Source organism: Felis catus, chromosome D3 (assembly GCF_018350175.1).
Source record: "Felis catus isolate Fca126 chromosome D3, F.catus_Fca126_mat1.0, whole genome shotgun sequence".
Taxonomy (NCBI): Eukaryota; Metazoa; Chordata; class Mammalia; order Carnivora; family Felidae; genus Felis; species Felis catus.
Genome location: NC_058379.1, coordinates 38,695,240 through 38,715,863, shown reverse-complemented (window position 1 = coordinate 38,715,863; position 20,624 = coordinate 38,695,240). Strand labels below are relative to the sequence as shown.

Genomic DNA, 20,624 nt, shown 5'->3' with positions numbered 1-20,624 from the left:
TCCAACAGCTCTAAGTACTCATTTAACCTGAAAAGAATGTTAGTCACTGCTCTTAACTGAATCTAAGATGATTATTTAAGTTTTGTGGTTAAAAAAAAAAAAAGCGGTAAGTAGCATTAGCGAATGGTAGTAAATAACAATCACATAAAAACTGATCCAGAAAATTAAATCAAGAAAGCTTGCTTTTCAAGCAGGCCCAGGCTTTTGCCTGAAGAAACAACCCTAACCTTTTTTTTTTTATGACAAGAAAATTAAAAATATTCTTTTCAAGCAAAGAGCAAAGTATCACACATGCTCGTCCAGATTAGTCTGCTTTATCTTGCACTCAAGAGAAAGCAACTATCTTTTCTGGAGCTTACCTGCACTCACGGTTAAACTGGGAGGTCTGGGCCTGAGAGACTTACAGACGTTCCCAGGGGCTCAGGCGACGCCTTTTCCCCTTCTTTTACTGTTGGTTCTATAAACTAGCCCCATCCACGTCTCCCAAGGATGGCCAGGCAGCAAAATGCCTGTGATCCTGGATGCACTGTGGGATGTGAAGTCAAACTCCAGGGAGGTCCCCTCTGGGATGGTACCACATTTCTTTTCACTTCTGTTTTTACGTTAAAAACCTCAGGGAGAATAGGTCCATGTGGGAAGACCAGTGTTTCACTGTCAGACTCAGTAGCAAGAGACGCTCTGGGACACAGCTAGCCCAAGTGTGAAGGTTGGACCACTGCAGACTGGGAGGCCCTGCCTGCCTCTCTGGCTTTTCTACCACAAAGCCCCTCCCCTGTTTCCACATTCTATAGACAGCCTTCTCTCAGCCCCTTCTCCTCCCAGGCTTCCCCCTGCCAAAAGAAAAAAAAAAATCTGCACAAGCCATCTTTGCATCCTGGAACGTTCTACGTGCCCATCTTTCAGATCTCTCCTCCAGCACCAGGACTCGGCTCAAATCCCAGAGGAGGTGCTTACACAGCCCCTGCACTGCACTGGTCAGGGTGGCACTTTTACACTGGTTTCTATATGATCTCTATGGTGTTACTAACAGCTGAGGCTCAGGAAAACAGCTTTTTACTCATGACTGGATTCCCACACCTAGCACAGGGCCTGGCATAGAGCAGAATTATGATTTTTTTTTTTTAGTAAAGAAAATCAAGCTAAATAAATGCATGCATCTGGGGTTGAGGTCTTGTTTCAAAACTCTTCAAAAACTGCTCTGATCTTTGTGATTTGTTCATAACCAATTTCCTTGTATTTTCCTACCACGTGGGTATCATCTGCTCTAGCCAGATCTTAGAATGTTGCAAAATTTTTTTTCCTCCCATGTTTTGCATGAAGGCAACACCGTATTCCCACAAATGAAAAACCTGCTAGTTTTTAAAATTCCTGTTCACCTCTTGCACTGTTGGTGGGAATGCAAACTGGTGCAGCCACTCTGGAAAACAGTGTGGAGGTTCCTCAAAAGATTAAAAATATACCTACCCTATGACCCAGCAATAGCACTGCTAGGAATTTACCCAAGGGACACAGGAGTGCTGATGCATAGGGGCACTTGTACCCCAATGTTTATAGCAGCGCTTTCAACAATAGCCAAATTATGGAAAGAGCCAAAATGTCTATCAACTGATGAATGGATTAAGAAGATGTGGTTTATATATACAATGGAATACTACTTGGCAATGAGAAAGAATGAAATCTGACCTTTTGCAGCAACGTGTATGGAACTGGAAGATATTATGCTAAGTGAAATAAGTCAGGCAGAGAAAGAGAGATACCATATGTTTTCACTCATATGTGGATCCTGAGAAACTTAACAGAAGACCATGGGGGAGGGGAAGGAAAAATAAATAAGTAAGTAAGTAAGTAAGTTAGAGAGGGAGGGAGCCAAAACATAAGAGACTCTTAAAAACTGAGAACAAACTGAGGGTTGATGGGGGGTGGGAGGGAGGGGAGGGTGGGTGATGGGCATTGAGGAGGGCACCTGTTGGGATGAGCACTGGGTGTTGTATGGAAACCAATTTGACAATAAATTCTATTTAACAAAAAATAAAATGAAGTGAAGTACAGTAAAGTAAAATAAAATAAAATAAAATAAAATAAAATAAAATAAAATAAAATAAAATAAAATAAAATAAAATAAAATAAAATAAAATAAAATTCTCGTTCCAATGTTGCAGGTTAGCTTGTTAATAAATTTCTCAAGTTTTCCTCCAGGAGCTATGGTTCCACTCCATTACTACCATCTGATACACCCTTTACCCCTCACTCTGAAACAGAAAAATGTAAGGAGGATCATGGTTTCCAGGGACCTCTCTGGACTCCACTGTATGAGATCAGCCTGATCTTCCAGGATCAACAGACCCGTACTTTCACACCACACAGTGTAGGTAGGGTCTTGTGACGAGAGTGGATGGCAACCCACACACAGGACAGGGAAGTTCTCTGGATTCTCTGGCAAAGTAGGAAGAACGGTCTCTTCTCCCTCATCTACTTGAGGACAATACAAAATCAATGTCAACAGCAGATTGGGGAGTTCACCCTCAAATATGCAACCGGCCCGCCCCCTGAAAGCTGTCCTAAAACTGAACTCAGCATTTTTGTGGCAATCGCAACATTTAATGGGCTTACAGTTTTAATAATCCTGTATAAAAGGAGATGGTTTATATTTACACACCTGGGCAGAGAGTTTGCTTTGAGGTTATCCTGAAGAGTGTACAAGAAACTCCTGAAGCTTTCAGGTTTCTCTGAGCTGAAATCACTGAAGTCATGCTCTATAGAGTACAGAGTTGGGACCTGGAGCATCTTTTTGTCTCTACAATGGCCTAGATCCAAATATTAACCCCAGCTATTTGCTTGACCTCAAGTACGTCCTGGCCCAGGTCCTTCCAGAAGGCGGGTGATATTCTCTTTGGGAACATGTCTCTGTGAAGCTCTCACCTCTCCTGAGAGATGTCTATATCCCCTCTAGTTCTGCTATTAAAAAACACAGTTCTGCAATAAACGGACAACATAAAAGGCATTGCATCTCAGATAATTAACGAGGAACGTAATCTCCAACTGACAAATCGTTACTTGCTGCTTACCGAAGGTTAGACTGAGAAGTAACAGCCATGGAGACTTTCCGGACGGCTATTCAGGAAAGCAGCAGCAGCTAGCAGAGAGCTGCATTGGAGTGTTTTCTCAAACAACTGGACTTGGAAAAAACGTGCTTCTATGGAAACTTCTGAAACTGATGTGTTTTTATAGTGCAGACACTGAGAGTCGAGGTTTCCTCCCCAGGGTCTGGTAAAGAGCTCAGGACGTGTGTTTTGGGACTGACCTCCTTCCTGGCTTCTTCCATTTTCTTTTGGTGCTGTTCTCTATCAATTTATTTTCTTCTCATGCCATCATGTGCCCTTACATAAAAACACCTGAAGTCCTTGTTAGAACATGGCAGGGGATGAATAGAAGCCCCAAGTCAAATAATATGTATTTCTGAAATGCATCGCATTTCCAAGTGTGATTTTGGTGGGCTTCTTTCTCCTGATCAATTCTTGGCCAGTGTACTATTAAAGAAGGTCTGCAGATCATGGCATTTTAGATAGCTTTTTTTTTTCCCCGCAAAGGAATAACCGGGCACATTAGACTGAAGCATTTTGCTTGGGGTAACCATCTAAAGCCATTCATGAGCTTGACATGCTCAGTCTAATGGCATTTCCCTGAAGAATGTGGTGGCTCTTTAGTGACTTTATTTGCTGTCACCATGGCATTCCATAAGAAATAACAAGTCTCTTTATTCTTTCCAGTTTTCCAAACACCATCATAAGAACCAGTTCCTTGTACTGGCTGTGTACATCTGGACACCATCACTCATTCCCATAAGCAGCAGCAGGGAAAACGCGGGGCATTCCGAAGTGGGAACGGGACTTAGAGATAGGATTTTCTTTCACTCCTGTGGAAAATGACACCAAATGTACATACCAGTTCAACACAGCTGTCTGTCACACTGAAAACGATACATTCCCACACAGCAAGGAGGTGTTATGTGCTGACAAGAAGGAAACCTCCACTGATCAAAGCAATTCATGAATTAATATCTAATCTGGCCATTTTAATTTGCCATTTGTAGAGATATCCTGGACCAAGACCGCAGGAAACAGTCACTAGGCAACGCCAACAAAACAGAGCAGCCTTGGCAGGAGAAGCAAGACAAAGACCTAAATTTCACTTATCTAGAAATACGATATCCCTACTAGTCGTCACGTAAGGGAGACCATACCAACAAGCTATAGGAAGCTAGCTTTATGGATGGAAATGTTATGCGTTCCAACAGAGAGCTCCCACAGCTTGGAATCCATGACCTTTCCTAGGAAAAACAAATAAAAAGCCTAAAGTGCATTGGCTGGTCCACACAGCCCAGAGATAGGAGAGAAAAAGAATCCTTTGCTTCTTTGCTGTAGAGAGAGGGAAGCAAACCAAGAGTTCAGTACGAGATGCCTTCTTCCCTGGACCAGGGAGAAGGTGAGACAGGGGTGGGGCAGGGGGTAATACCTGAAAGAGAAGCAAGTCCTCACCATAGTCCAAACTGGAAAGCTCCGGGACGCTACGCATAAAGGGTTTATTTTTTCAACTTTGAGATAAACATTTTAAGAAAGCTTTCTGAATGAGACCACTCCTTCACAGCTTTTAAGGTATAATTATGGTGCCTTAAAAATCACAACTATACAGTATGCCGACGTGAAACTACTCCTAATAGTTGTTAAGTAGTTCAAAGAAATCAGGGATCAGTCATTCCTCGTAAGGAGCGTAATGTTACGGTTCTTACCGCTTTGTGTAATGGAAAGCCTAAAGCCCAAAGGATGGCAAAAAACCAAATGACATAAATAAAAGGAGAACAGACAAAAAACTGGAGGGGGGCACAAGACTTGTGCCCAACACTTCATTTTTTCTCAGGGGATGGTACCTTACACAATCTTCGGCTTCCTGTCTTCTACACCCAATAGTGTAACCAATGCTTTAATAGCATTTATAAAATGATATCCGGGATGCTTTTCCACGTAGGCTCTCTCTTTGAACTATTTGAAGGATACTCAGCCAACCACACTCACTCTTATAATGTCCCCATGGGGTCATGCACACCCAGCGCACAAGCTAATGGCAAAAAGGGACGGACGGGGATTGGGTGTAGGGAAGAACAGGAGGCATGGGGAGGAGCTTTGACCAAGCTCGCTCCATTCCCAACTTTAAATGCTAGTGTTCCCCCAGGGCTCTGCTAGCCTCCTTCTTCTTATTCATTCATTGACTATCCTCGCAATCTCCTCCACTCCCAAGCGTGAATTAGTATAGAAGATAATGGCTCCCGCGAAGCCTGCCAATCCGGCCTCTCTACCAAATGCTGAACGACACATCCATTTAGAGTAGCAGATTGCTACTTTCATATTCCGGGCACTTTAAACTCGATCGTTCTGAATTAAATTCATTATCTTCCCCTATCAACTTTTCTCCTTGTAGTCTACATCTGTCTATGCAGCCACTCCACTTGATCCAGAAATTAGGAAGTCATTATAAGTTACTGTCCGTCATCACTTACCCATATCCCCACCCTACATCTAATTAATCAACCCTGCTCCTTTTCAGGACAGTTCCTGAAAACCCATTCTCTCCCCTCTATGCCACTGCTGCTGCCTCAGTTCTGGTCCTTAGCATGTCTTGCCGCATTCACTGCCAGAGCTGACTAACGTCCCTGTTTCGAGTCTCTTCCTCTTCGATGACTATTTAACAGAAGTATGTTTTAAAAACACAAATGGCCCAAGAGCTCCCGTAGGTAAAGCCCCAGAAACCCCATCATCTCTTGTGAGGGGCAGAATTCTAAGATGGCCCTAAGATTTCCTGCACAATCCCAATCCTTGGAGCTGTGAATAGAGTGGATCTCACTCCAGTGGTCAGGTTATGCTCTGATGGCACAGCTGACCTTAAGATCGGGACATAATCTGGGTGGGCCTGACCTGACTGTGTGAGCCCTTAAAGGCAGAGTTTTTTTCAGGCTGGTAACATCAGGGGAGGCAGAAAGATTTGAAGGTAACCAGACTCAAAGTGAGGGAGGTTCTGTGCTGCTGAGACTGAGGGGGGGCCTCGTGGCAAGGCCCCGAGAGCAGATTGTAGCAAAGACTGGTCCCCAGCCGACAGCCAGGTCCCCAGGCTTACAACCAGGAGAACACGAATTCTGCCAAGAGCTCAAAGGAGCATGAAGGTGGCTCTTTCTCTCATTCGGCCTCCAGATGAAGATTCAATCAGTGAATAATCTGATTTCTGCTGTAGGAGCCCCACGCAGAGGACCGGCCGAAAAATGTGATGACAAACATGTGGTTTCACGTTGCTAAGGTTATAGTAGTTTGCAATGGACTCAGCGATAGAAAGTCAAAGTATCTAAACGATACCCAACCTTGTTAGCACATCAAACCCATCCCCTCGGATGGGTCCTTGGCCTTCCTCTCCAGCCTCGTCTGCCTCAAGTACCCCTGATGTTTCAAATGTGTTCGATGCCCGCTCTTCAAGTCTCCTTCCCTGCCCAAGCTCTAAGCAGAATGATGTAAATATCCTGAGCCTAAGTAGAATCACTCTGGAAATTCAAAAACAAAATAAAATAAAATACATGAATGCCGCCGGAACTTAGGGGCCTTACACACTACCTCAGGGAGAGTCAGCCCTGACATTTTCTAGTAATTCGTGTCTACCTGCCAAATAGTGACACACATGCGTACCATTTTTAACACGATGAACCGGGGCTGAGAACGCCTCTACTCCAAAGCAGGTATTTACAACCAGCTGAAGATGTGCACTTTTGCTTTTCTGGCAATAGCCCGGTTTCAAAACCTAGGTCCGAAAAGAGAAAGAAAAGTCCAGGAAACACACCTCAAAGAGCTGCTCCCAATTTCTTTAGGCAAGAGAGAAGTTCTCATCGATAGTAGAGGACCTGTCCCAACACGAAAAGGAAGTGAGCTGGGTAGGTTCCCATTTCTCTCCTTTTTCCTGGCTACTTCTCTTGTGTCCCTGTCTATTTCATGAACACCCAGCATACCACACAGAATTCCTAATATGGTAAGAGGCAATGAAACCAAAACACACACACACAAAAACAACAAAACAACAACAAAAAACCAAAAAAAACCAAAACAGAGCAACCCCGTCCCATAGCCGATACTTGCTACCGAAGGACAAATAAAGGATGATCTGAATTTGTAAGGACACTTAAAATGAAACTGAACATAAAGAAGCCTCTTCAAATACAATCGCTCAGAGTCGCCAGGTAAGAAATCAGAAAACCGGTGTCTGGGTGGCTCAGTCGGTTAAGAGGCCGACTTTGGCTCGGGTCATGATCTCGCGGTCCGTGGGTTCGAGCCCCGCGTCGGGCTCTGTGCTGACAGGTCAGAGCCTGGAGCCTGTTTCAGATTCTGTGTCTCCCTCTTTCTCTGACCCTTCCCTGTTCATGCTCTCTTTCTGTCTCAAAAATAAATAAATGTTAAAAAAAAAAAAAAGAAATCAGAAAACACAGTGAGTCGAGGCTCAGTGGAACTAGAAAGAATGTTCCATGCCAACTTCCAAAGGGACTAGACATGAAGGAAGAACAGAGTGATGTCGTCAGGCCCCTTCCATAATGGACCCTCCTGCATAATTTGAGAGAGTTCATTACCGAGGCCAAGGAACACTACCTCCTTGCTTGCCGTAAAATGTGAGTCAGTTCAGGATAAGAGACTGGCACCGAAAGCCAGAAATGGAGTGCGTATAATTATTTTAGAACACACTCAGGCTTGTTAAACACCTCCTGATTTCTGACACCATAGTAATAGCACCTTAGCTACATCTTCTGTCTCCTCTCAGCAGGTTCAAGCTGTGCAGTATGAGAAAAAGCAAATTTCCTGTTTTCCAGGTCATTTCTCAATCCTGACAAGCTTCTAGGTGAGTGGTTTTGTCGTTGTTGTTATTTAAGACTGAACTTTGTTTTAGGGCGGTTTTAGGTACACAGCAAAGTCAAGGGAAATGTTTTCCCACGTCCTTCCCGCCCCACACACGCACAGCCGCCCCCACTATCAATAGCCCCCACAAGAATGGTATGGTTGTTACAATCAATGAACCTACACGGATTCGTTATTATCACCCAGTCCGTAGATTACATTGGGTTTCACACTTGGTGTTGTACTTCCTATGGGTTTGGACAAATGTGTAGTGACACGTATCCATCATTACGGTGCCCTGCAGAGTACTTCCACTGCCCTAAAAATCCTGGGTGCTCTCTTCCTGTTCATCTCTCTATGTGCCCCTCACCCCACCCCATCCTCTGGCAACCACTAGTCTTTTATTATCCCATAATTTTGCCTTTTCCAGAATCTCGTATCATCAGAACCATACTGTATGTAGCCCTTCAGACTGGCTCCTTTTACTTAAAAACATGCATTTAAGGCTTCTCCAAGTCTCCATGTCTCTTCACGGCTCTTTCCATAGCACTGAGTAAGATTCCACTGTCTGGATTACAACACAGTTTACTTACCCATTCGCCTACTGAAGGATAAAAGCAAATCTCTAAGCAGTGTAAAGGCTATGATCCCATTTTTATATTAAAAAGCCTCCACTCTACAGAGTGTTTTTATTTAAATTCTTCTAGGCAAAGCCTAGAAGTATACACTTTATACTTTATGGGGTGGAAGTGTATCAAGTTGGGGAAGCTTTCAAATCTGCTAGCCACTATAGGTCCAACAGGGTCCCTGGCACCTGTAAGCATTTAACATCCACCCCTGGCCATTCGCAGTCACCCCCCCGAGCTCTGGTTTGCAAATGAGAAAACTGAGAACACTTAGGGGATGTGCAAACAAATGGCAAAGCCAAGATGTCACAGGCTGTCGCTATTACAGGTTGCTTCCCAAAGTTTAATCCCCTTAGGCTCCAAATTCAATTCTTTACAGAATCAACTGTGAAAGCTTATCCTACTGTACAACAATCCTGAGGTCTGATTTGACTGTTTCATGGTACTTCCACAGATATTCATGTGTGCAATTTTTAGGACATCTACACATGATGAGTTTTTTTTTTAATTTTTAAGTGTGTTTATTCAGAGAGAGAGAGAGAGACAGAGGGAGAGAGGGAGAGAGAGAGAGAGCATGCACAAGTGGGAAAGAGGCAGAGAGAGAAGGAGAGAGAATCCCAAGCAGGCTCTGCACTGTCAGTCCAAAGCCCGATGTGGGACTTGAACTCTCGAACCATGAGACCGCTACCTGAGCCAAAGCTTAACTGAATGAGCCACCCAGGTGCCTCCACATTATGAGTTTCCGAAACACACTCCTATTTTTTATTTTTATTAAAAAAATTTTTTTAATGTAATGTTTATTTGAGAGAGAGAGACAGAGCACGAGCAGGGGACGGGCAGAGACAGAGAGGGAGACACAGAATCCGAAGCAGGCTCCAGGCTCTGAGCTGTCAGCACAGAGCCCGATGTGGGGCTTGAAATCACGAGCCATTAGATCACGACCTGAGCCGAAGTCAGTTGCTCAACTGACTGAGCCAGCCAGGTGCCCCCATAAACGCACTTTTAAAAGCCTGCCTGCAAGTGATCCTTTTACCTGAAGTATTAAATGCTAGTTCTGCTACTCAGTGCATGCATTGAAAGTACAACTACAGTTCAACATTTCTACTAGTCTGTCTGTAAAGAACCTGAATATTTTGAGTAGCACAGCATCAACGCTGAGAGGCCAAGTTTCTTAGCCAAAGTCCCTGGCTATTTACAAAAATTAAAAAATAGGTAAAGCTGAATCTAAGTTTTCAATTCACATAAGAATTTTATTATTGGTGTGACTTGCACTGGACTGAGCGTGTCTATCTGATCTGGAAAACTTGAGAGAAGGCGTAAATGTAAGAAAAAATACAAAACTCTGCCAAGAATGATGAACAATTTATTTTTCATGTACCGATAGCCCCGAATGAGGCTCACACTCAAAGCTGAATGCACTACTGGCCTTGAAAGAGGTGCCAAACTTGGCTGCTGTAATTTATTAATTGTGGCTGCCATAAATATTAGCCACAGGATATGTCACTAACAAAAATATGCAGTTGTTCAATATCACTATGAAACGTTTTAGCAGAGCTTTCGCCCCTCTTTCATCATGCTTCCTGTCTCCTGCAGAATTATTTAATCACCATACCCCAACAGCAAATGTGAATGAGCTGACATACTATGAGATTTCTCCCCTTTCCCTCTGCTACAAAAATTAACAAGATCATAGTCATAATAAATGACAAAAAGGCGTTTACTTACAAATACAACTTAATTTTCCTTTTGGGTTAAAAATACTCTTCCAAGTAACACGGAAGCATGTCGACATCCCTTCACATGCAAATTGGACACAGGACCACAACGCCTGTGTGCCAGCCAAAACCTGAAACCAAGTACTGCCTGAGCAGGTGCTTCCTTTTTCGACTATATGTCATACTGACTGGATCAGTGAGTAGATGCCAGGAGTCAAGTGAAAACTAGTTCTTCGTGAATATTTTATCCTGTCCCTACAGTAAGGCCTTCATTATCATACTGTACTCCAGTCTTCCCTGACCCCACTTCTATATTTTGCTGGACATCTGCATGGGCGCACGCGCGCGCGCGCACACACACACACACACACACACACACACACCCATCCATCCATACTGGAGGCGGGGACTGAACTAGAGTTCACATTCTCCTCCTACTAGAAGAAACTGGGATTCTACTGGACTTCACTTCTGGATTGACAAAGAGGTCACAGGTGCTGTTCTTAGATCTCTGACCTTGGAGACAAAGTCAAAAGACACCTGCTGAAACAAGCTAATGAAAAAAAAGTGATATCAAAATCTAAGAGACTATCACCCCACACAGAAACGGTCCCAGGTTATTACCCATCTAATGAAAAGATTTTCTAATCTTATGGCTGATACCAGGAGTCTCCCTCCTAAACTTCCTTTAGGGCCGAGAGTATTTCTATGAAAAGAAAGGCATCAATTTAAGTGCTAACTAAGGGGAGATGAGCTATAATCTTGAAAATTATAACCTGTCTTTCATGGGGGAAATGCTGTAATTATAAAATGAACTGGCAATTGATCAGGAAAGTTGAAACAAAAAAAAAATCACAGGATAATGAAAACTGCTGCTCTCTGGGGGATGGCTAGGGTCTTCAGTTTAAACTGGCCTTTCCACTTGGAGTTGGACCATGGTAGCTGCAGAACTTGCCTAAAATTATTCTGTATGAAGGCAAAGAGCTGAGCCAAGCCTGAACCCTGTTTCATGTACCAGTTTCAAGAGCTTCTGTATTAGTTTCCTCTTCTTATTCAAAATGAAACAATGTTGCTTCTTAAGTTCTACTCTTCACATAGTATCTTATCTCGTGATCCCTATGACCAGATTAGTTATAACCAGAAGCAAAGACTCGACAACCACTTTTAGAAATTAGGTTTAAGAAGTTTTAAAAGAATGGCATTCTTTCCATTGGCTTAACCTGTCCCTCTTGGACAGGATCTGCTTACAACCTCAGAGCCCTTTTGTTCCCAGGGAGCCCTGATTAACCCACTCCAGGCTTAGAGTCAAGCTGCCGGTTTATTAAAAGGAGACACTTTTTAGAGCGTCTACGGCAGATGTGCTTCAAGGAGGTTTCAAAGCTCTCCAGCCACCAGCAGAGGGGAGGGAAGGAGAGAGAGAAGGAAGAGCCACTCTGGTGGTCTTACTTACCCCCAAATTACATACATTAACTACAAAATTTAGAAAAAGTGATCAATTTTGATGTCAAAGGCATACAGAATTACCAGTAAAGGAGATATTCAAGAATCTAATATATTATTAATTTGACCCAAGCTGGACATAAATACTGTTTCGGTTTGCTCCTTCTGCAAAGACTTGGAATGTTTCTGGAGCTATAGTAATGAGACCTCTGAAGCAGAGGGCAGGAGATCTGGGTTCTAGTCCTTCCCTACTGGTTCCAGGCTGTGTTTCCTCACATTAACTGCTCTGGGTCTATTTCCTCATCAGTGAGAGGAGACAGAAGACAAAGTCATTTCCAATGTCCCTTCTAGACTTAAGACTGTGGGACTCTATGAGTAATACAGTCCTCTGTCGAAGCCTGAAGTCTTACTCACTTAGTTTTCAGTGCCTAGAACATAATAGGTCCTCAAGAAATACTTCATACTAGGGCGCCTGGGTGGCTCAGTCGGTTAAGCATCGGACTTCAGCTCAGGTCACGATCTCACAGTCCGTTCAAGCCCCGCATCGGGCTCTGGGCGGATGGCCCAGAGCCTGGAGCCTGCTTCCGATTCTGTGTCTCCCTCTCTCTCTGCTCCTCCCCCGTTCATGCTCTGTCTCTCTCTGTCCCAAAAATAAATAAATGTTTAAAAAAAAATTAAAAAAAAAAAGAAATACTTCATAGGAAAGCCTCTGCAAAATTAGCAAAACTCCCTGGGGAAGATTGTGCACACAGTGTGACGTTAGTTCTACCGATTGAAATCGTTGTAAACACAAAAAAAGAATTTGCATTAAGGCAAATGTTAATTAAAACTCAAATGATTAACTTTCTCGTTGGGCCTACTCTGTACAATCTGATCAACGTATTCTGGCAAATGCAAGGATTTTAACGAGGTGTCTGGTGGAGACAATGTCTTAAGCGATGTTTTGAAGCTGTGACATAGGTCCACTGCTAGGAAGGAGCCTGGTGCACTGGGGCCACAGCGCCAGCTCAGCCCATATGAATGGGAGGCTGTGGTCACCACACAAGCTACCGCCATGTTGGGAGACTCTTCCTGAGGAGGGAAACGGGGACTGTCTTGGTCTAACATAGGGAAGCAATTCCTTGGCTTTCAGGGCCAGGACTGAGTTATGGGGGGCCTAAACTGGCACCTAACAGGTGGAGGCAGAATGGGTGCCAGGTGGGATGGCTGCGGGTCTGCCACACCCAAGAATGGCACTTACACTCACAGGTATTCCTTCTTTTATGTGGTCTTTCCCTAAACCTCAAGTTAAGCCTAAAGGCCAGGGTGCTATGGGGAATTATTTCTGAAGCAGCAGCAGAGAGAGCACCCCCTCCCCTGAGCCCAAAGAAAGGGGTCCGTGGCCAACCCGCCATCTCAGAAGGGTCTGAGACAAGAAGGTCACACAAAGAGTAAAGGAATTTAAAAGATTTTGTCCAGAGCACACATGACAACTCTCAGAGATAAAAGTGGGGAAGATTCTGAAGGAGATGACATCTAAGCAGGTAAACCAGATACAAACAGCATGAAATATAACCTGAAGTTTGAATCGCAGGACGGTGAGAGGTAGAAAAGCGAGGATTAGTTTTCAACCTGAAAGACCACGCACGCCCTTCACTAAGCAATCGGGTAATGACCATCTCTGAAAATCAAGCACCCTATGGTAAGTAAGCAGCACGAAATAAACAAGACCGCTCTCCGGAGCAGGGGACCACGTGCCCGTGAAAAGTGCGACTCCCACCTGCCGGCCAGCAGAACAGGCAAGTTCACGTCAACAACTCAGCAACAGGAAGCGGTGGGACAACACCGTGGGGACATGAAGGGCGCCGGGGACGGTAAGGGGAAAGAGCAAACCCAGTGTTCCTGCAGCACATGGTCAGACTCCTGACATCCGCAGAACAAATCGCCTGCCAGGCCTTAACTCCACGTGACCATCGGCAGCAAAGCAACAAGAATCCTCAGTGATTGTACCTTTGCTATGGCTTCGACCACCCAACGTGCACAGACGCTCAGGTTCCAAAATTCACGCAGCTTCCAAACCACCACCACCTGGTCCGGGGACCGGTTCTACGTTTTCACATTTATACTCCTTATTTTTTTTTTAATGCTTTTATTTATTTGTTTAGAGAGAAAGAGAGACAGAGCTCAAGCCGGGGGAGGAACAGAGAGAGGGAGACACAGAATCCGAGGCAGGCTCCAGGCTCTGAGCCATCAGCACAGAGCCCGATGCGCAGTTTGGACCCACGAACTGTGAGATCATGACCTGAGCTGAAGTCAGACGCTTAACCGACTGAGCCACCCAGGCGCCCCTATACTCCTAATTTTAAACTTAATAAAGTGTTGAACAGATCACTGTCTACACTCATGACAGACTATGAGAGTTTATTTATTTATTTTTTAATGAAAACCAGGAGAAAAGATTTAACAACTTGAGTAAAAAGTGTTCATTTTTCTTAGCCACGCCTTAATGAGGACAAATCCGAACACCTTGGAAACACTCAGTACTGGCTCTGTCTGGTGAACGAGAGGGTGTGTGGTAACGAGCCTTGTAGGTAAGTGTTCCCATAGCTGCACCAAAGAGTCATCACATGAGAAAACCAAGTTAATTAAAGTCCTTCCATCCCTGGGAGTCCCCAGGGGCATCAATCTTCAAGCAGGGGAGCTGCCGTGCTGTACAGGACACAGTGACAGCACATGACAGATGGCATGATGTGGTCAGGCAGTCAGCTGAGCAGAGACCCACTGAGAGGTTAAATCGGAATTTATGCAACTACACAGACTCAAACACCCTGTGACTTATGCAGCATCGAATGAACAGTACTCGCACTGGTTTGGCAAACATCCTTCTTTTCTACTTTTTACAGTTAATTACTTCTTACAATCCATGAAAAGCAACAGGTGCCCTAATCGACTCTTTTGGATTATGACAAGTCTATGTGCCCTCCAGTTGAGGACCCCCAAAGGTACTGTCAGGTATTTTAGTCGCATAACCTACAGCAACTGGAAGATTCAGACACTGATTGTTTTTCCAACCAAATCCCAGTAAGTGAAAATACGAAACAGAAGAATGGCTTGGACAGTTAACTGAATCATGGGCAAGACAGAGCATTTGAAAGTTTTTCACACATTCCTTTCCTGACCAATAGTTAGAGGGTAACAGAAAGCACATTTAGGATATGGAGCCATAAATAGTCTTACCCTCTCTGGCTCCTTAGAAGCATCTCTGGATGGCAGCAAGAAATGCTTGTTGGAGCAAACTGCCCCATTTCTGTGTTTGCTTGGGATTCTGAACCATCCTGGCGTGACCCAAGTGATACTCAGGCATGGAGCCCATTCAACCAGTGGCCCTCTAGACAGGGTCAAACCTGGGGGGCAGGCTTTTACAGTTTCAGCGTCGCGCCTAAGTAGCCCTCTTTGATCTGCCCCAATCTGGATAGAAATCTCTCCCTCCAGTGTGGCTGATTCCCTGTCAGTTTCCCCTGGAGGTGCCAGCCCTGTGTGGATTTAGCTGGGCCCAGAAGCACTAGGTGTCCCCTTACCGTCGGGCCAGCAGCGTTTACGGCTGAAGTGGACTAAGCTGCGGTTTCCCATGCATAGACAGCAGGGTCCTTGTAAGTCACACCTGCAAGGTAAACCCCGTGGAGCTTCTGCGGTGACGCACTAGACTCCTCTAGCCATCGGCTTTCTTGTGGAGAACCAAACTACACCATAAAATGGCGTCAATGTCTTACACATGCGGAGGCAAACTCGTATTATGAAATACGGACTCAAATTTCAGATCATGTCTGACTTTCCTAAAACCAAGTCAGACGCTATCAGAATGGCGCCCAAACAAGAGGAAACATTTCTAACTGGATGGTCACTGGGAAATACATCGTGTGCCCGTCAGTCAGACTCAGATGAGTCCGCACGACACAGAAGCAATGGGACGAAAGCGGGGTGGGCGCTATTTCCTTCACCGCATGTGACGGGGGTATTTTTATTTTCTCTTTTAAAATTTATGTCTGGGAAGTAAACAGCCGTTGTGAGAGTAAACTGGCTACAGGAAGTTGCTTGTGTTCTCTGATGGTCCAAGAAAAATGGGAAGGGAATGGCTATTAGTATTTATCTTGTCGGCATACATGAAAATAGGGTTAGCATGTAAACATTTCCCAACATGTATACCAACTTGCTTAAAAGGCCTTTTATTATGATAAGATCTGTTCTTGTATTTTACTAGGAGTAATTTTTTTTTTAATTTTTTTTTTTTTAACATTTATTTATTTTTGGGACAGAGAGAGACAGAGCATGAACGGGGGAGGGGCAGAGAGGGAGGGAGACACAGAATCGGAAGCAGGCTCCAGGCTCTGAGCCATCAGCCCAGAGCCCGACACAGGGCTCGCACTCAGGAACCGCGAGATCATGACCTGAGCCGAAGTCGGATGCTCAACCGACTGAGCCACCCAGGCGCCCCAGGAGTAATTTTTTTTAATATATTTTAGGTAATGAAGATTTAAGAGTTTGAAAAAATTATTAATAATCAAATGGAAAAACACCAAATGCTGCAATGACCTAAGACTACTTTTTTTTTAAAACTTTTTTTTAATGTTTATTTATTTTTGGGACAGAGAGAGACAGAGCATGAATGGGGGAGGGTCAGAGAGAGAGGGAGACACAGAATCTGAAACAGGCTCCAGGCTCTGAGCGGTCAGCACGGAGCCCGACGCGGGGCTCGAACTCACGGACTGCGAGATCATGACCTGAGCTGAAGTCGGACGCTTAACCGACTGAGCCACCCAGGCGCCCCGACCTAAGACTACTCTTTAGGAAAATAGGAGAAAGCCAGCACAACTGAAAAAGGTTTCCATCTGACCACAAGGAGGCAGGAGTTGAAGACCACTACAGCACTGGGGGGAGAGGGGAAATGCTACCTTGTGGTTTCGAAGGAAAAGAGAACAGGGCCAGGCTATTCTAAGGTAGGAGTGTGTGTGTGCATGTGAGTGTACTCACGGGGGTCCTTTATATGTGACTATATAGTCTCGTGATAAAGTCATGGCAGAGGTGAGCCTTGTTGAGTTTGATGGTAAAGTAATGAAGGCTTTAAATAAGCCATGGGGGAAAACACTTAGGCATCGAGATTTCAGTAAAATAAAATGCTTTTCTTGATGCCGTATTAAATGCAAAAAAAAAAAAAGTTATGCCTGTTATTGTCTCCTGCATCCTGTTCTTTTAAATTTTTTTTTTTAACATTTATTTTTTTTTGAAAGAGACAGAGACAGAGCATGAGCAGGGGAGGGGCAGAGAGAGAGGGAGACACAAAATCCAAAGCAGGCTCCAGGCTCTGAGCTGTCCGCACAGAGCCCGACGTGGGGCTCAAACTCACAAGCCGTGAGATCATGACCTGAGCCGACGTCGGATGCTTAACCAACTGAGCCACCCAGGCGCCCCATCCTGCGTCCTGTTCTTAATTCACCTGAAACTCTATGTGTTAGGTACAGGAATTTAGGGAAGCAATTCTGCTTTTTTTTTTTTTATTTTTTCTTTAATGTTTATTTATTTTTGAGACAGAGAGAGACAGAGCATGAATGGGGGGAGGGTCAGAGAGAGGGAGACACAGAATCTGAAACAGGCTCCAGGCTCTGAGCTGTCAGCGCAGAGCCCGACGCGGGGCTCGAACTCATGGACCGTGAGATCATGACCTGAGCCAAAGTCGGACGCTCAACCGACTGAGCCACCCAGGCGCCCCAACAATTCTGCTTTTTCAATTTAGATTTTTGTGTGCCTCTTCTCTCCAGGAGTCTGAAAGTAGTAAGAGGTACTGGGAGTTATCTAGTCTGAGACCACATCTGAGGAGCTGATGGTTTCCATAAATGCACCTACAGTTTCTGCTGGAATCCTACTGCAGAACATAGATCACAAGGTTGACAACAATAATTTAAAACATGCGTTTTCTGTTTACTTAAAAATTGGACTTCCTGTAACTTCTAATTTAGTTCTGCTCTCTATACTTGAAAAAATATCTGCGTGTTATGACAGACATTCAATGCCAACTTTTCCGAGTAACTGAAAGTCGCTATCCTGTCCCCTCCAAATCTAGGAGACATGCGGAAACATTTTGTTTCTTCAACGCATTCTATTTCTCTAATCATTCTTCATGAGAAGAGGTTTCCAGATCCCTCACCATCCTGTAACTCTCTGCTGAATAAGCTCAGTTCAGAGTTCATGGTTTCTCTCAAGAATATGCCACGTTGCAGAAAGTGTTCAAACTAAGTATCTACCTTAATCTTCTCAATAATGGCTTTTTGAGGCAAGTATTTTCACCTCCTTTTTTTCCGGTCAACTGAAGCGCAGAAAACTTGAGTTCCCTGAAATCACACAGGTTACAAGTAGACAAATCTATTTTCACACCGGGTCTGGTGGCTCCAACAAGTGCTATCCTGCACCAGCTAATCGACAAGACACTGCGGACAGGATCTCTCCCGCCCAGGAAGAGGGGGCTGCGAGCCACATTTGGCAAACTACACGCTGCACTTAAACAGAAACAACCATGACCGCACGGATGTTTCTGACAGCTACACCACGCAACTGGTTAATGCCGAGTTTGTAATCGACTTAAACCCAAAGATAAGTTTCACCCAAACTGTTACGAAGTCTGACCACCCCCTTCCTCCAACACATTTCCATTTTGCATCTGATCCCTCAAAACAATGTTTGACCTGTTACTTTGCTTTAGTGTCACACACGGTCTGCTTCATGAGAAGCCTGCATTCTGACACACAGGCCATTAGTCACTTTTAAAGGCCTGCGTCACTTGAAAAGAATAGTTCAGGGGCGCCTGGGTGGCTCAGTCGGTTACGTGTCCGACTTCGGCTCAGGTCATGATCTCGCGGTCCGTGAGTTCGAGCTTCGCATCAGGCTCTGTGCTGACCGCTCAGAGCCTGGAGCCTGTTTCCGATTCTGTGTCTCCCTCTCTCTCTGACCCTCCCCCGTTCGCGCTCTCTGTCTCAAAAATAAATAAACGTTAAAAAAAAAAAGGAAAGAATAGTTCAGCTTTGTGTGTGTGTGTGTGTGTGTGTGTGTGTGTGTGTGTGCATGAGTGTCTTGAACCAAGACATGGATAAAAACTCAGTTTAGAGGACAGCAAGACTGAAGGACACTTCCTTAGGGCAAGGTTTTTCAGCACCGTTTACCTATTATATCCCACGCACCTTGCCAGCCAAGTTTTATGTGCCATCGTATCTAAAACCAAGAGGCATTTTGAATGTGCTTTTTCAACGAGAATCCTGTTGCCACCTTGAGAAGCACGTCACTGACTCACAATCCGTCTTTCTCCTTCCACCAATCAGCTACAAATAAGTCCACTTCACTCTGCCATATGCCCAAATCTCTCTATTTTCTCGACAAGGCTGTCAGTCCATAGTGGCCACATTCTTTCCTACTACCAACGTCCATTGAAAAACTGAAAATATCCTGTTGGCAAAGGATTTTGTGCCCCAGAAAAAAAGAATTATTCTTAAGAACCTGTCAAATTGATAAAAAGAATTATAAAAGAGAAATAACTGACCAACAAGACCACGTCACTCAAAATGCTCACAGGGGCATTAACAGTAACACTGAATTATGTCCAAAGTTAATCACAAAATAAAAATTTTGAACTGAAAACCACAGGTTATCTGTAACACATTGGAAGCATGGGATATAAATTAAGTTTAGCAGAATGGTTAACACTTACATGTACCTCAGTCAGCCCTGCAGCATTTATCTGCCACCCCCACACAAAACTCAGTAAACTTCCTTCTAGACTCTTCTTTAGAAAGCTCTCGTAGCTAGGACGAGAGGGCTGTAGGGTAACCCTATTTATTTCATTAATACAGTCAATAGAAAGACTCTCCTCAAAACTAAGAAAAAAGTTTCTCTTAGGTCAATTTCTCCAGAAAGTGGATCCACACTGGAAAAACACAATCTCTCTCATGGTTACAAAAGTCCTTTACACTTCAGATTAAAACCCAGGGAGGAGTACATTATTGAATCTCCCAATTCCCGGAATAAACATCTAACTCAATAATGAGACACTTCGAACTAAGACATTAGCCAAAATGAAAGCCATAAAAATGTAAAAAAAGAAAAAAAAAAGCGTCTGTGCATGGCAAACTTTAGGCAGGATCCTTGGAGCATGTATTTCACTCCCTCCAGCAACCCATCAATATTTCTGAGGTCACAGGATGACAAAAATTCTATCAGTTAATATGTGATCAAGTAACTTTTGATCTAAGAGTTTATTTTCAAAAGATCTTTTTTCCTCTACGTTCCTACAAAGTAACCCAACCCTGTCCCCACCACAAATGACATTATCAACATGAAATGGATTTGAATCTTCTGATCCAAGAAAAGGACTGGGTACAGCAGTGCAGTATGCAAAATAAAGTAGGAATGATGTGGCGTTGTGGACAGAGGAAGCAGAGAGGAGTGAATGAGGGACACAGCAAATCAGGTGGGGTCGGTACCGGCTGTGTCTTAAGGGGGCCTCGGGGCAGACTTATAGCACACCCAGCAGAAGACGTGAACTCCATAAGCATGCGGTGGGAGGAGCTGGTGTAGACAGATGTGCGAGGTCCCTGTATGACCAAGGGCAGGGGGCTGAGGTGGGAGGAATAAGCTCTTTGGATGAAAACGTTAAATCTGGGGCGCCTGGGTGGCTCAGTCGGTGGGGCGTCCGACTCTTGATTTCAGTTCAGGTCACGATCTCACAGTTCATGAGTTCGAGCCCCACGTCGTCACTGTCAGTGCCCGGCCTGCCTAAGATTCTCTCTCTTTCCCTCTTGCTCTGCCCCTCCCCCACTCATGCTATCTCAATATAAATAAACTTAAAAAAACAATAAATAAATAAGCAAACGAAAGAAAATGTTAAATCTGAAATTGAATCACCTGTGGAA

At 44.3% G+C, this 20,624-nt stretch overlaps 1 protein-coding gene across 36 annotated transcripts in view; it reads right to left on the bottom strand.

Moving 5' to 3' along the window:
* The window catches only part of EPB41L3 (erythrocyte membrane protein band 4.1 like 3), a 149,176-nt gene that overhangs the window by 67,242 nt on the left and 61,310 nt on the right, over positions 1-20,624 (bottom strand). The window lies entirely within an intron of this gene.